The sequence below is a fragment of the Neophocaena asiaeorientalis genome, unplaced genomic scaffold (assembly GCF_003031525.2).
Source record: "Neophocaena asiaeorientalis asiaeorientalis breed wild unplaced genomic scaffold, Neophocaena_asiaeorientalis_V1.1 scaffold528, whole genome shotgun sequence".
NCBI classification, from domain to species: domain Eukaryota; kingdom Metazoa; phylum Chordata; class Mammalia; order Artiodactyla; family Phocoenidae; genus Neophocaena; species Neophocaena asiaeorientalis.
In genome coordinates, this window is record NW_020173938.1 from 1,210,357 (window position 1) to 1,223,744 (window position 13,388).

A 13,388-nucleotide genomic window follows, 5' to 3' on the forward strand; every position below is an offset into this window, starting at 1 on the left:
TGTGAGTTGTATACGCTGACAGGCTCCTACTGCATATTTGTTGCCACGGCCAGGGAGAAGAAGATTGCCTGGTCATATGGAAGTATGCTTTATGTGCACCTGAACTCACTGCGGGTGCTAGACTGTAGGAACTTGGTTTCGTTGTCAAGAAAGCTTAAAAAGCGACCATTTCATGGTGCAATCAGTTTATTGTTCACGTCCCCCAGGAGCATACTTAACTCACCTTGGAGCAGTCCTGAGAGTCGTGAGTTCGGAGAGGAGTGGGTGGAGGTAGGGAGAGCTGGGAGCGAGGCGCTCGTCCTTTGATCTATGGGATGTGTGTCTTGTGTCTGTGTGTATTCTGACCGACATGACATGCACAGTACGTCTGTGCATATTCGGTCCCTTTCTGTGTCTCAGAACCTCACTGTAAGATGCAGATGGTAATGGTACCTGTCCTATGAGGTGAGAACAGTGTCCGTAGTCCGTGTTGTAAGCATTATAGTAATGTTAGCCCGTTTTTCCTTTTTCTTTCTTATTGAGATGTTATTGACACCTAACATTATATTAGTTTCAGGTGTACAGCATAACGGTTCACTACTTGTATATTTTGTGACGTGATCACCACAATAAGTCTGGTTAACATTCTTTAGCATAATTACATTTTTTTTCTTGTGATGAGAACTTTTAAGGTCTACTGTCGTAGCAACGTTCAAATAATGCAATAAGTATTATTAACTATAGTCACCGTACTGTGTAGTGCATCCTCAGGACTTTATTTTGTAACTGGAAGTCTGTACCTTTTGACCACATTCACCCATTTCATTTCATACACTGTCCCCTCTGGCAACCACCAAACCACCAATCTGTTCTCTGTATCTGTGAGCTCAGGTTTTTTTAGATTTAACATACAATTGACCATTTTTCTTACTTGTTTCATTTTCTCCAAATCCATCCTCTTACATGTGAAACTGGATTGACAGTAATATATGTCTTCTCAATTGGTCAGAAAAGCCAGAACTTGTGTATATGCAAACTTTTAAAAGTATAGTTTTATGCAGCTACAACAGGGCATTATTCATAAGACATTTTATCATGTGGTATTTTATGTTTGTTAATTTTGAATAACAGAAAACCCAATTCCAAACTGGCTTAAATGATAGAAGAGGAGTGGTCAGGCGGTAGGGTAGAAATTAGGCATGGTTTGACCAGGGCACTGGCTCTGGTTCTCTGGGACTGTTCTTGGTTTTGCCTTTTTGGTGTAATGACTTCATCTTCAGGCTCTCAGAATGGCCAAGTGAGAGCAGCAATTATAGCTTTATATTTACCCATCACACCATCTAGTTTCAGAGTCTGGGTTTCAGAGTCTCCAGCAAAGTTCTGAGCTTTGCACTTATTGGTTGATGCATTTGTGAACCAATCCCTGGGGCCTGGTGCTGACTGGCTTAGGCCTGGGTTATCTCCACTAATCACCTTGATAAGAGAATAGATTATGCTGATTGCTTGAGACAACCACCTTTGAGCTGGACTGAGGTCAGGCCCATTCACTGCAGCGGCTGTGCACCGTGGGGTGGGCTGGGGGCAGGCGAATCTTGGTGACACCATCCGCGTTTTCTGCTGGACGTAGAACCTGGTCACTTACTGTAATGTGGAATATGTTAAAGGCAAACAGAAGATGCAACTTAGTTGAAGTGTTCTTTTATTTCTTAGGAGAAAATATTTTCAAACACTTCCTTTATGACTCCGAAGTCCTGTATCCAAGTGGAAGACTATGTGAAAGGGCCCCTGAGTATCTGTACCATGGTGGGAACATTCCATACAGGAGAAATCGCTCTTCTCTGGTGTTAGAATTGAAGGATGGCACACAATGAATTCCACATATTTAAACACATTTCTCTTCCCTTTTTCAGGTTGATTATGTGATTTAAAATGAGCTCTGAATGAGCGTCTGTTCTCTTCTTCAGCTTTTCGTATGTGGCTTTGAATTTGGCTTAATTTCCCGTTGACCCCTTTAGCCTGATGCTTCCCAGCCCAGTCTACCTAGCAACAGTTGCTATGAGTGGCGAGTTGGCACTGCCCTCCATTTGTAGCACAACAGCAGGTTTTAGGAGATTACTGTTCCTTAGCATCCGGGTTGATTTTGCCTTTGCGTCATTGAAGGATGATCATCGTTTCTCTTAACTCCAGGCAGTAGAACTCCAAGTCTCTTAGCAAAAGTGGTGGTTTTAAGAAGTATGTATCTGTAAGACAGGACCATTAGCAATGGGCAGCAGCTGAAAAGCAAATATGGAGCTAGGTTGCATGTGAATATTTATTATCAGGATATTCTGATACTTGCAAGGGGGGGGATGGTTATAGATTTCTACTGTCTTATGTAATACTTTGTAGCGCCAGCTTTACCAGATAAAAACAGCCTTCCTGAGCAAGTCATCTGTGTGTAAGAGGAGTGGTTTCCAAACAGCTGTGATTTCTCCTTGAAAGAATCTAACAACACAGATATCACCAAAGATGCTCATTTTCTTCTAGATCCAGTCTACTCTATACTAATGAATTATATTTAAGCCTTTCTTGTCCTTGCTATTAAAGTAAAAATTACACTGGCATTTCCAGCAGATTGGGGGACTGAAATGAAGCAACAGAACTTGCTATGATCTTTCAGTTGCTAAGTCCAGTTTCTCATCCAAAGCAACCTAAATACCAGTTATTCTGCACGTCATGCAAGTTGATTTTCCATACGGAAGTGGTTTCCACTCAGAATACCTTGCGGGCCTTTTTAAAAGACCATCTTCTGGGCTCTGCAGCGTCGTGGAAGGACAGATGTTGGGGATGGTACCCCCAAATCTCTATTTCTAAACAAGTGCCCCGAGCCTCACAGGAGTTGCGACCCACAGGCCTAGGCGTGTGGAAGATTATCCCCTGAAGCACATCTCGACACGTGTATCGCATGGGTGAGGGCTCCCAGGAAAAAAATGACACACGTGAGTTCTTGCAGGGCTTTGTAGTCCCCAAATTGCACACTCATATGGAGACACTGGGGGATGCTATTTGAACATGAATTTCAGCTGAACAGATTATTTGTTGTTAAATAGGGTGGTTTGTTCACAGGACCTTTTAAAAAGCTATTTGCGTTTATTTTTTTAAATTGAGGCTCAGCATACACAAAGTGTGCACATTTGAAGTGTGCAACTTGGTGAACTTGTAAAAGAGCACACGTCTGAAGTGTCCAGCTCATGAGTTGTCATCTGTGTGTGTACCCCTGTAACCCACACCCAGGCTGAGATCCAGAATATTTCCTACTCCCCAGAGGTTCCCTCTTGTCCCTCCCTAGTCAGTTACTTCCTGTCCTCCTCTCCCAGAGATGTTCTGACAGCTGTTACGTAGACGAGTTTCGCCTTCCTGAGTTCCTGCAGTATGTCCTATGCTCGTTTCTGGCTTCTTCTGTGCAGCCTGTTGTCTTTAAGATTCATCCTTGCCGTGTTTAGCAGTAGTTTCCTCTTTATTATGGGACTATACCATGTTCTTTTTATCCATTCTCCTGCTGGTTAGCTCCATTTGGGTTCGTATCTCCAATCTTTTGGTTATTATGAATAGCGCTTCTAGGAACATACTGGAACATGTTTTGTTGGATGTGTGCATTCACTGGGCCCCCTGCCCCAGTGGATCAGGTCTGGACTCAGCAGAAGCACCTTTCTCCCCGCCCACCCTCCTCCTGCCCCCAATCCACAAACAGCAGATGTTTGCCTTTAGTCTGTGTGGGTACCTCACGTAATGTTTGTTTTTTCTGTTGTCATCTGGATCTGGTCTAACTGGGTAGGTAACACAAATTCTGATTTCTGTAGATTTCTAGAATGACAATTTTGAAGGTCTTCAGTGAGCTGAATACATTCTTTGTGGGGTTTTTTTCCCTGCTAGTCCTCTTTTCTCACAGCTAGGTATTTAATGGTTTGTTTTCTGTAAATCTGTTGTAGTATGTCTGGTTTTCCTTTGCCAGACTCTCAGGTAGAGACATGTTTAAATTGTTTTTGGACCCCCTCAAACTGCCTTGCATTTAATAATTAATATTGATAATATTGATAGGGCTAATAGTGGGTAATATTAAATGCACTCTTCCTGTGTGCCAGGCATTGTTCTAAGCCAGCACTGTTTAATAGAAATGTAGTGCAAGCCACATATGGGAATTCACATTTTCTAATAGCCACATTTAAAAAGAAACAGTTGAAATTAATTTTAACAGTACATTTTATTTAACCCATTATATGAAAAATTTACGATTTTGACAGATAATCAATATAAAAATTATTAGCGAGGAACATAATTTTTTAAAATCTTCGACGTGGCGTGACGTTTACATTTACAGTGCCTCTCAATTCAGTGCTAAATTTGCTTCGGATACAATTGATCTGTATTTTGATTTTGTTAAATTTACGGTTGCAAAGTAGATTCTCACTGCAGTGTATGTTCCAAACATGTGTAAAAGTTTTCCAGTCACTTAATTGAGTGCAGTTTAAAATTTAAACGAACGAGTTGTTAGCCACCTCTCAAGTGTTAGATAGCCACACACACGCACAGTTTTAAGTGTCATTCTGCTCACCAGCCTTATGCAGGGGGAATATAGATTTTTTCACTTTATAGACAAGGAAACTGAGGCCCAGAGGGCACTCAGTTAGGGAAGGAATGGGTGAGGTCAGAATTTGAACCCTGTCTCAAAGTTTGCTTGTGTCCCCACTATGCTGTCTAGTTCTTAATTGTTCCAAACTGACCTCACTTTTTTTTCATGTTCTAATTCATTGGCTTTTTTTTTTTTGTCTTTCTCTGACCGTTGTCTTTTTGGCTTTTTCACGTGTTAAAGATTGATGGAAAAAAGTTGTCTGAAAAAGTGAGCCTGAATTTGCCGTGAATTTGGTTGTTCATCGGTGTTTTAAAAACCAGCATGGCTGGTGGCCACCGTTGAAGCACCGTCTGCTCTGTTATCTCTATAAATGTCAAGACACGATTCGCTTTCTCTAAAGTAAACGCTCAGGTTTCCTTCTGCATTTTGTAGCGCTCTTTCTTTAATCACGACTCTGACGTGTTTTATTTCCACCAAGGTTGTGCGTAGTCGTTTCTTCTGCCTTGGCTCGTTTCTAGCCTTTTTCTTAAGCCAAGAGTCATGGTTATTTCCCTGGGTATAATTTTTTTTTCCTGATGTGTTATTAGCTTTGTTCTTGTATTAATGATTTCTCTGAGCATATTTCAGGTTCTTTTTTTTTTTTTTTGAACTGTATCCAACCGGCTGTGTGTTCCTGTCTACCTTTGTAGGTAATATTTTACTTCATATGAGACTGGCTTTTATACAGTTATTCTGTTGCCCTCTACTACAATGATGGTTGTTTATAAAACAGAGATCTGAACTGTGCTCTTTGGCGAGGAAAAGTGGTCCAGATGTGCAAAGTGTTATTTTTTTGAGTGCTACATACGAGGAAAGGAGGTGCAGTTCTGGTTTCGCTGTATTTCATCCACAGTCAGTGTGCCATGTTCCCAGTTTCTCCAAGATTGCCTTCTCCTCCCCTTTTTTTGAGGTTCCCCTTCTCCTGTCTGTGGATGTCCTGTGCACCTGTCACCTTTCACTGCTTATCTCGTTTGAATGAAATGGATAAAAGCTGTGTCCTTTCTTGAGTTCTTACCCATTCTGAGTGGTTGCACAATTCATTCTTTTGAAATATCTTGACTATTTTATAATTAGTTAAGTTGTCTTAACTGAGGTGACGCGGCTTTTACACTTGGATTTATCCCTAACTAGTTGTGTGACTTTGACCGAATTATTCTCTCTCTCTCTCTGTGTGTCTCAGTTTTTTCAGTCATGACCAGGTGGGCTGGTGAGGTGAGCTCTCAGATTTCCTTCTGTTTGAGAAGGTTGTGGGTTCTTTCTCAGGAGGCTGCATGGATTATCCCTGTGGGTCCCCTGTCTTGGGCTTGGGTCCCAGATGGCTTCCTTTTGGTCCCTTGCTGCAGGACTTCTTTTGTTTTGGACCACTCTTCCTTTGTGAACGTGCCCTGAGAGCTGTTCTCAGTTCGGGCATTTATGTATCACATACGTATGGCACGTTACACACATCGTTTGTCCTGCTTGATGGATTTTCATAAACTGAATGCACCCATATGCCCCATGTCTGGGGGAAGAAACAGAACGTTATCAGCCCCTGGGTGTCCCCGCTGTGCCCCCTTCTCGTCATTCCTCCCTCCAAGGAAGATGTCTGGCTTGACTCTAAAAGCATAGCTTGGTTTATCCTGCTTTCAAACTTTATACATATGGAACCATACAGAACGTATTTTTTAGGTGACTGGCTTCATTTGTTCTGCACTGTGTTTGTGAGATCCGTCTGTTTTTTGCAAAGTTGTGTTTATTTTCATTGTTGCATAGTATTATATAATGTGGCTGTATCACAGTTTATTCATTCTACTCTTTGAATTTGGGTTGTTTCCTGGTTTGGGCTGTTAGAAATAGTGCTTCTGTGAACCTTCCTGTATGTACTGTGAGCGAATGTACATGTTTCTGATGGGTGTATGCCTAGAAGAATTACTGGGTCAATAGAGCGTGTGTCCGCTCCTCTTTAGTAGGTACTGAAAATAGTTTTCCAAAGTCGTTGTACCATTCGCATTCCCACCTGCCACGTGTGAGGGTTCCATCTCCTCCCCAACATTTGCTGTTTTCTGTCCTTTTTTTTTTTTGCCATTTTTGTTGGGTGTGCAGTGATGTCACATCGTGGTTCTGTTTTGAATTTCCTGATGGTACAAAAAACAAACCTTATTACCATTATTGTTAATTAGCCTCTTTCCCAAATGACTTCTCCTTGGACGTTGTCATCAAGTGAGTTGTCCCGTGTTTCCTCTCCTCTGTCACTGGGCGCTGCTCCAGCCTTCTCCAGCTCCCCTCACGTTGTCTGTGCGTAGACTTCCTCCCCACAACCCTATCCTGGAGAGCTGTCACTCACTCGTCCTGGAGACCCGTCACTCACTTGTCCTGGAGAGCCGTCACACTCGTCCTGGAGACCCGTCACTCTCTCTTCCTGGACAGCTGTCACTCACTCTTCCTGTAGAGCCGTCACTCACTCGTCCTGGAGAGCCGTCACTCGCTTGTCCTGGAGAGCCGTCACACTCGTCCTGGAGAGCTGTCACTCACTCAGACACCAGCTCATCACAAATGCTGTGGGGCGGGGTGGGGGGGGGTCCCTCCTGAGATACTTGGGGGATACTAGTGCAGTGATCAGAAATAGACCCAAACCTGGTGGGTCTTTAGGGTTCAACTCCCCTCATTTCCTGTCTTTGTGGAGTTTGACTACTCCTTCTCCTGGTCTCCTCACCCCTGAATTCCCTCCTGAGATACTTGGGGGATACCAGTGCAGTGATCAGAAATAGACCCAAACCTGGTGGGTCTTTAGGGTTCAACTCCCCTCATTTCCTGTCTTTGTGGAGTTTGACTACTCCTTCTCCTGGTCTCCTCACCCCTGAGGTCTCTTTTCAGCTCTTCTATGACAGAGCTGTTAACTTTTAGCTAGGTCAGCATCCTTTCTGCAAAGTTAGAGAGTAATAACCATAATTGTAGTAGGAAACTCCAGACAGATTTTAAATTTCTTAGACCTCCTTCCTCATCTTAGAAAGCCTTTTCGATAAACATTCCCTGTAAACTAAACAAAGACCTCGACTCGGGGACGGGGAAGGGGAGGGAACCGCCCAGATGCACATCATTCAGGGCCCCTCAAGACTGGAGGGACTCGTGAGAGCTGGAGCCCAGAAATCTGGGGGTGGATAAGACACGGTGTCCCCTCCGATTTCTGTAAGCACCCCTTGCTCCATCCTGCGACCAAATACCTCAGCTAGCCCCTCTGCGCACTCTTTACACTCCAGACTCAGCGGGGATGGACCTTGGCAGCTGCCGCTCCCCACCCTGCAGGAGAAGCTCAGAGGTCCTGTCCCCCTTTTCTCTGAGGGACTCTTTTTGGTGACCACAGAAGGATTTGAGCACTCAGGACAAAGCTAGCAGAGGAGCTCTGGACGATGGCTGGAGGTCAACAGCCCCTACAGGTGGTGCCCAGGGTGATCTACTGACAATGAGCGGGTGTTTTCCAGTTGCTGGGCTCCGATGCCTGTCTAGGGACAGCAGGATGGCTGCGCAGGGCATGCCACACGCTTCCTCCTGACCTTTGACTTTGACGAGACAATCATGGACGAAAACAGCGACAACTCCATCGTGCGAGCTGCGCTGGGCCAGCGGCTGCCTGAGGGCCTGCGTGCCACCTACCGCGAGGGCTTCTACAACTAGTACATGCAGCGCGTCTTCCAGTACCTTGGCGAGCAGGGCGTGCGGCCGCGGGACCTGCGTGCCATCTACGAGGCCATCCCCTTGTCGCCCGGCATGGGCGAGCTGCTGTAGTTTGTGGCCAGGCAAGGTGCCAGCTTTGAGGTCATTCTCATCTCAGACGCCAGCACTTTTGGCGTGGAGAGGGCGCTGCGTGCCGCCAGCCACCACAGCCTGTTCTGCCACATCTTCAGCAGCCCGTCGGGGCCCGATGCTCAGGGGCTGCTCCACGCGCACAGCTGCGCTCCCTGCCCCGCCAACATGTGCAAGCACAGGGTGCTCAGCGACTACCTGTGCGAACCGGCCCACGACGGCATGCACTTCGAGTGCCTTTTCTACGTGGGCGACGGTGCCAACGACTTCTGCCCCATGGGGCTGTTGGCAGGAGGCCACGTGGCCTTCCTGCGCCACGGCTACCCCATGCCCCACGTTATCCAGGAGGCGCAGAAGGCCGAGGCCAGCTCCTTCCGCGCCAGGGTGGTGCCCTGGGAAACCGCCACCAAAGTGCGCCTCCGTCTGCAACAGGTGCTGAAGATGTGCCGAGGACGTGGCCTGCAGGGGGCACCCCGGCGGGGAGGGGGTAAAGATGGGTGGGGGTCGGGAAAGACAATCCTAGCTTTATTACCCCCTTTCCCTTTCGCTTTGGTTGGACCCTCCGGGGATTTCTGGAATCCTAGGTTCATCCACTTGCGGGGACAGGAGGAGGGAGTTCGGAGCTGTCCCCATCTATGCAGTTAACCCAGGTCGGCAGCTGCCTTCCCCTGTTCCACTGCAAGCAGATTCCGGAGTCTGTCCACACCCGGGTGGTGCGCATACCTGAACAGGTGGCAGTGCTTCCAAAAACCTTGTCCTCGCAGCTGGGAGGAAGGGGTTCCCCGGCAGGGTAGAGAAGGAACATCTCCTGCTGCGTTGGGTTAACTGTTGCCTTGGGCTGCATGGCCTCCCTCCCCCAGTCTTCTGTCAAGGGGACCCGGGTCCCGAAATCTCCACCCCCCCCTTCCCCCACACCAAACTCCCTGCGGAGGGAAGCGGAGCTCTCTGCCCACGGTCCCAGGCCTAGATCTTGCTTTACCTGCTGTGACCCTACACTGCGCTCCTTGCCTCCCTTCCCCCACCCTGCCCCACCCTGTCAGCATCCCCACAGGAAAAAAAGCCAGAGGGAACAGACACCTCCTGGGGTGGAATGATGTAGCGCACTGTCTGGGGCTCGCGTCTGGCCAGCCAGGGACCTCACAGAGCCCGAAGATGTCTCCTCGCACCCCAGCCTCATCTATGCAGCAAGAACCAGGGACTTAACCAAAGTTTCCCCGCCGACTGGGCCCTCCGAGTCCCCCTCCTCCCATATGCAACAGAAAGCCATGATGTTTCAAAGCAGAGCCAGTGGAAATCCAAGGCCCTCCTGCCTCTTGGTGTTTCAGAGCTATAAAGGAGGTGAAGGGGGAGAAAATTTAAAAAACCCAAAAAACCTAAACTTATTCTGGTAGCAAAAATTCACTTGGTCAGAATGTGAATATCCGGGTTCAGTGACAAAAGCCCACTTAAATTGCGTGATTTCTGAAAAATCTTAAAAGGCTTCAGGCAATCCTTATGGTTTAGAAAGTACAAGGTCCTAGTGAATGTGGTTTAATGTCTTTGATCAAGTTCAGGGGCCATCATCTAAACATCCTAGAGATCTTTGTATACTCCACACTGATTTCAATGACAAATCTCCTTTGTTGAGTCTTAGTACTGAGTTCCTCAAAGTGCTGTGTCATTCTGTGTGGTTTAATTTTAAAAAACACTCAAAGAGATCATAAAGGTCATCTTGTTCACAGAACACAGAATGTTAGAACAAGGGGCTCAGGAAGGAATTTAGGTGAAACTCTTCCCTCATCCTACAGAAGAAAAACTTATTTTCTTAAATGAGGAAATTGAAGCCAAGAGAAATTGAGTTGGTCTTTAAGTTCTAGAGGTAGAACCAGGGCTCGATCCTGTTTTTTCCTCCTAATCCAGTGCTCTTTAATTATATCTTACTCATCTTATAAAATGGTTTCCAAATGCCTAGATCTTAATTCCAGAATGGTGCTTTACTTTGATAAAGAGAGTGTGGCTGGCCCGCATCTTTTAGAATATAATTTTAATATGTAAAATCTGGAGACAAGATTTAGCGCATGGCATATTTAAATCAGCAAACCATCCTATAATGGGTTTCATCTGTATTTAAATTATTTTCCTTCAGAGATTTTTGAAGTTGGTTTTGAATAAATGGTTTGTATTTATTGTTATATTAAGCCAGAGTTCTTTTTGGTTAAATTTAAAAGGAGTCTTTTAATGTCTGCAGAATCTCCTTACATACTAGTCTAATATTGGTAAATAAAGCTACATTTGCATTTAAAACAAAAAAATTGGAGAACAGAGGGATTTCTTCCCCTCAAACAGTTGTATCTTCTCAATGGGTTAACCTTATGAGATATTTTAAATTTGGAGTTACAAGACAGTTGACAACTGGCGATTCCAGTTGTGGAAAAACCATATGTTTTTGAGTTACGCATATTCTGATTTTATAGTATGCGGTTAATGTGATAATTGGAAGGAATAGTGTGCTCCAGGATGCACTTCAGTTTCTCAGCACTAGATGTCACTGGAGATGGAAGAACCAGCCCTCCTCCCGTCTTTTAATTCCAGGGTCCTTGGTAGTGAATTCGTCTGAAAGGACTTGGCAGGTATTGCTAAGTGTACTGGGGCCTGGGTACTGATTTCTGGATGCTGAATCTGTGAGAGGTAAATGGTGAAGAATTCAGTAGAAGAAACGTCTTCTTGCAGCCACCTTGAGAATTGATGTTGAAAGATGTAAATATGTCCCCTCACGTTTTTGGAGGTTCTTTTCTCATTAAAAAAAAAAAAAAAATTAATTGATTTTATTTATTTATTTTTGGCTGCATTAGGTCTTCGTTGCTTGCAGGGGCTTTCTCTGGTTGCGGTGAGCTGGGGCTACTCTTTGTTGCGGTGCGTGGGCTTCTCATTATGGTGGCTTCTCTTGCTGCAAAGCATGGGCCCTAAGCGTGCGGGCTTCAGTAGTTGTGGCACGTGGGCTCAGTAGTTGTGGCTTGTGGGCTCTAGAGCGCAGGCTCAGTAGTTGTGGCTCACGGGCTTAGTTGCTCCGCGGCATGTGGGATCTTCCCGGATCAGGGCTCGAACCCGTGTCCCCTGCATTGGCAGGCGGATTCCTAACCACTGAGCCACCAGGGAAGTCCTCTTTTCTCAGTTTTTAAAATACTTTTTTCCAAAGTTGCCTCAAATACCTGGGTAATATCTTACAGGTAAAAGATTTTTCTTAATCTGGGTGTTAGGTGGTCATTTTGATTAGCTTGCATTAGAAAGTGTTGTCACTTATTTGTATTTGTTTATTTGTTTGCTTATATTTGCCTCTTAAAAGACTTTTCTTCTTTTACCTCGAGTTTTCCTGATTTTCAGCTCTAGAAATTCTTAAGAAAATGAAAATCTACAACTCCTTGCTTCTCTTTTTATCATCAGTTGTACATTTGATCATATTTACTCTAGGAAAGTAACCTTGACCCTTGGTATAGTGGACACAGCTTTCTCTTCCTTGGTTTCTGCTGGTTTGTGGACCCAAGAACCTTGATAGATAATCGGAATGAATTTTCTCCCAGCTCATTCCTTATTTTTGTAGAAACAGGGAGAAGGAGGCATTGCCGTCCTTAGTGGCTGAGAGACAGCAGAGAATAACAGTTAAGGACTTGAACTCTGGAACCCGACTGCATGGAATCCAGTGCCAGCCCGGCCCGTTGCTGGCTGTGTGACCTTGGGCAACTTCCTCAGCCTCGCAGTGCTTCAGCTTCCTCGTCTGGGAAAGGGAGATAACAGTACCTGTCTCATCGGGTTGTTATGAGGATTAAATGAGGTTTTTGTGAAAGCATCGAAAGCAGTGCTTGGCTAATAATGTTCTTAGGGCTTGTTAAATAAAGAACTTTAGTTTCAGACACTCTGTGGGCACTTTTATAAATGCTAAATAATCTAAAGGATCTCCAGTTTAGCTAGGGAGGGAAGAAGAAAAATCTTTTTTTCTCTTAGAAAAGAACTAGGGACAGACTGTGATGGCCTTGTTGTCACTTTGTCCATTCGTTGGACATTTGTGAGCACCTGCTTGGTGAGAGAGATTGTGTGAACATGAATAAGATACTTTCCATCTGGTGGGGAAACCAAACTTGAAACAAATAATGAAATCAATTGTCGTAGGTTCTCGGTTAATAAGAGTTAACTGTATCAGGGATGCATTTGGCTGCAGGTAACAGCACCCGGAGTGCAGAGAAAAGGTGCCTTAAGCCAGTTAAGGGTTGTCCTTTCTCCCCTCGTTGGACGAGAACTACACAGCTGGGCTGCTGGTGGCAAGGGTTCAGTGGTTCGCCCAGAGCTGAGGTCTGTGTAATTCCCTTGGTCTTTCTCTCAATGGTTTCAAGACAGTTTCTGCAACCACGTAATCACGTGTGAGATTTAGTCAAGAGGCCTGGGAAGGGCAATGGGGCATATGTTAGCAGAGTTTATCCCTGTTTCCAGCCCTGCTCAACAGCTTTGGCTTATATCTCATCGTGGAGCTGTGCTGCACGGCCCCTTCTGGCTGCAAGGAAGGCTGGGAATGGTTTCCTCAGCTGGTACCCCTGCTGTCCCTAACAAAAGTGGGATTTTGTTCAGGAGGAAGAAAGGGAAAGCAGAAGGTGGTTTTGACTGAAGGCACTTGCTACGTGCCGGCCACTGTTCGAAGCACTGTGTTCTGAGGATGGCTGTTTGGCTCTAAGTCAAATGTCCTTTTTCAGTTTTGTGTCCAGAATTTGTGAAAACCTGTAGCCTAAATGGATTCCTTAGAACAAAAGCGCTTTTTTATTCTTTTTAGATTGCTTTTTGGTCTTTTGCTATTAAAATGGTGAAAAGTTTCCTGCTAAAACCCTGTTGTCTTAGAAGATAGTTGCGTTCTGAAAAATGAGTGATGTGTAGTCTCTCAGAACCTGGATTCATCTCTGTCCATTGAATATTGATATTGGGTTGTGGTTAGGTTCTAAGGTTGGCCCTCCGAAGTCTG

General features: G+C 45.2%; 1 protein-coding gene and 1 pseudogene across 1 annotated transcript in view; both read left to right on the forward strand.

The window, feature by feature from the left end:
* Positions 1-13,388, forward strand: part of KIF16B (kinesin family member 16B) — a 284,700-nt gene that overhangs the window by 72,701 nt on the left and 198,611 nt on the right. The gene's annotated exons all lie outside the window — the stretch shown is intronic.
* LOC112404641 (phosphoethanolamine/phosphocholine phosphatase pseudogene) lies at positions 8,067-9,201 on the forward strand (annotated as a pseudogene).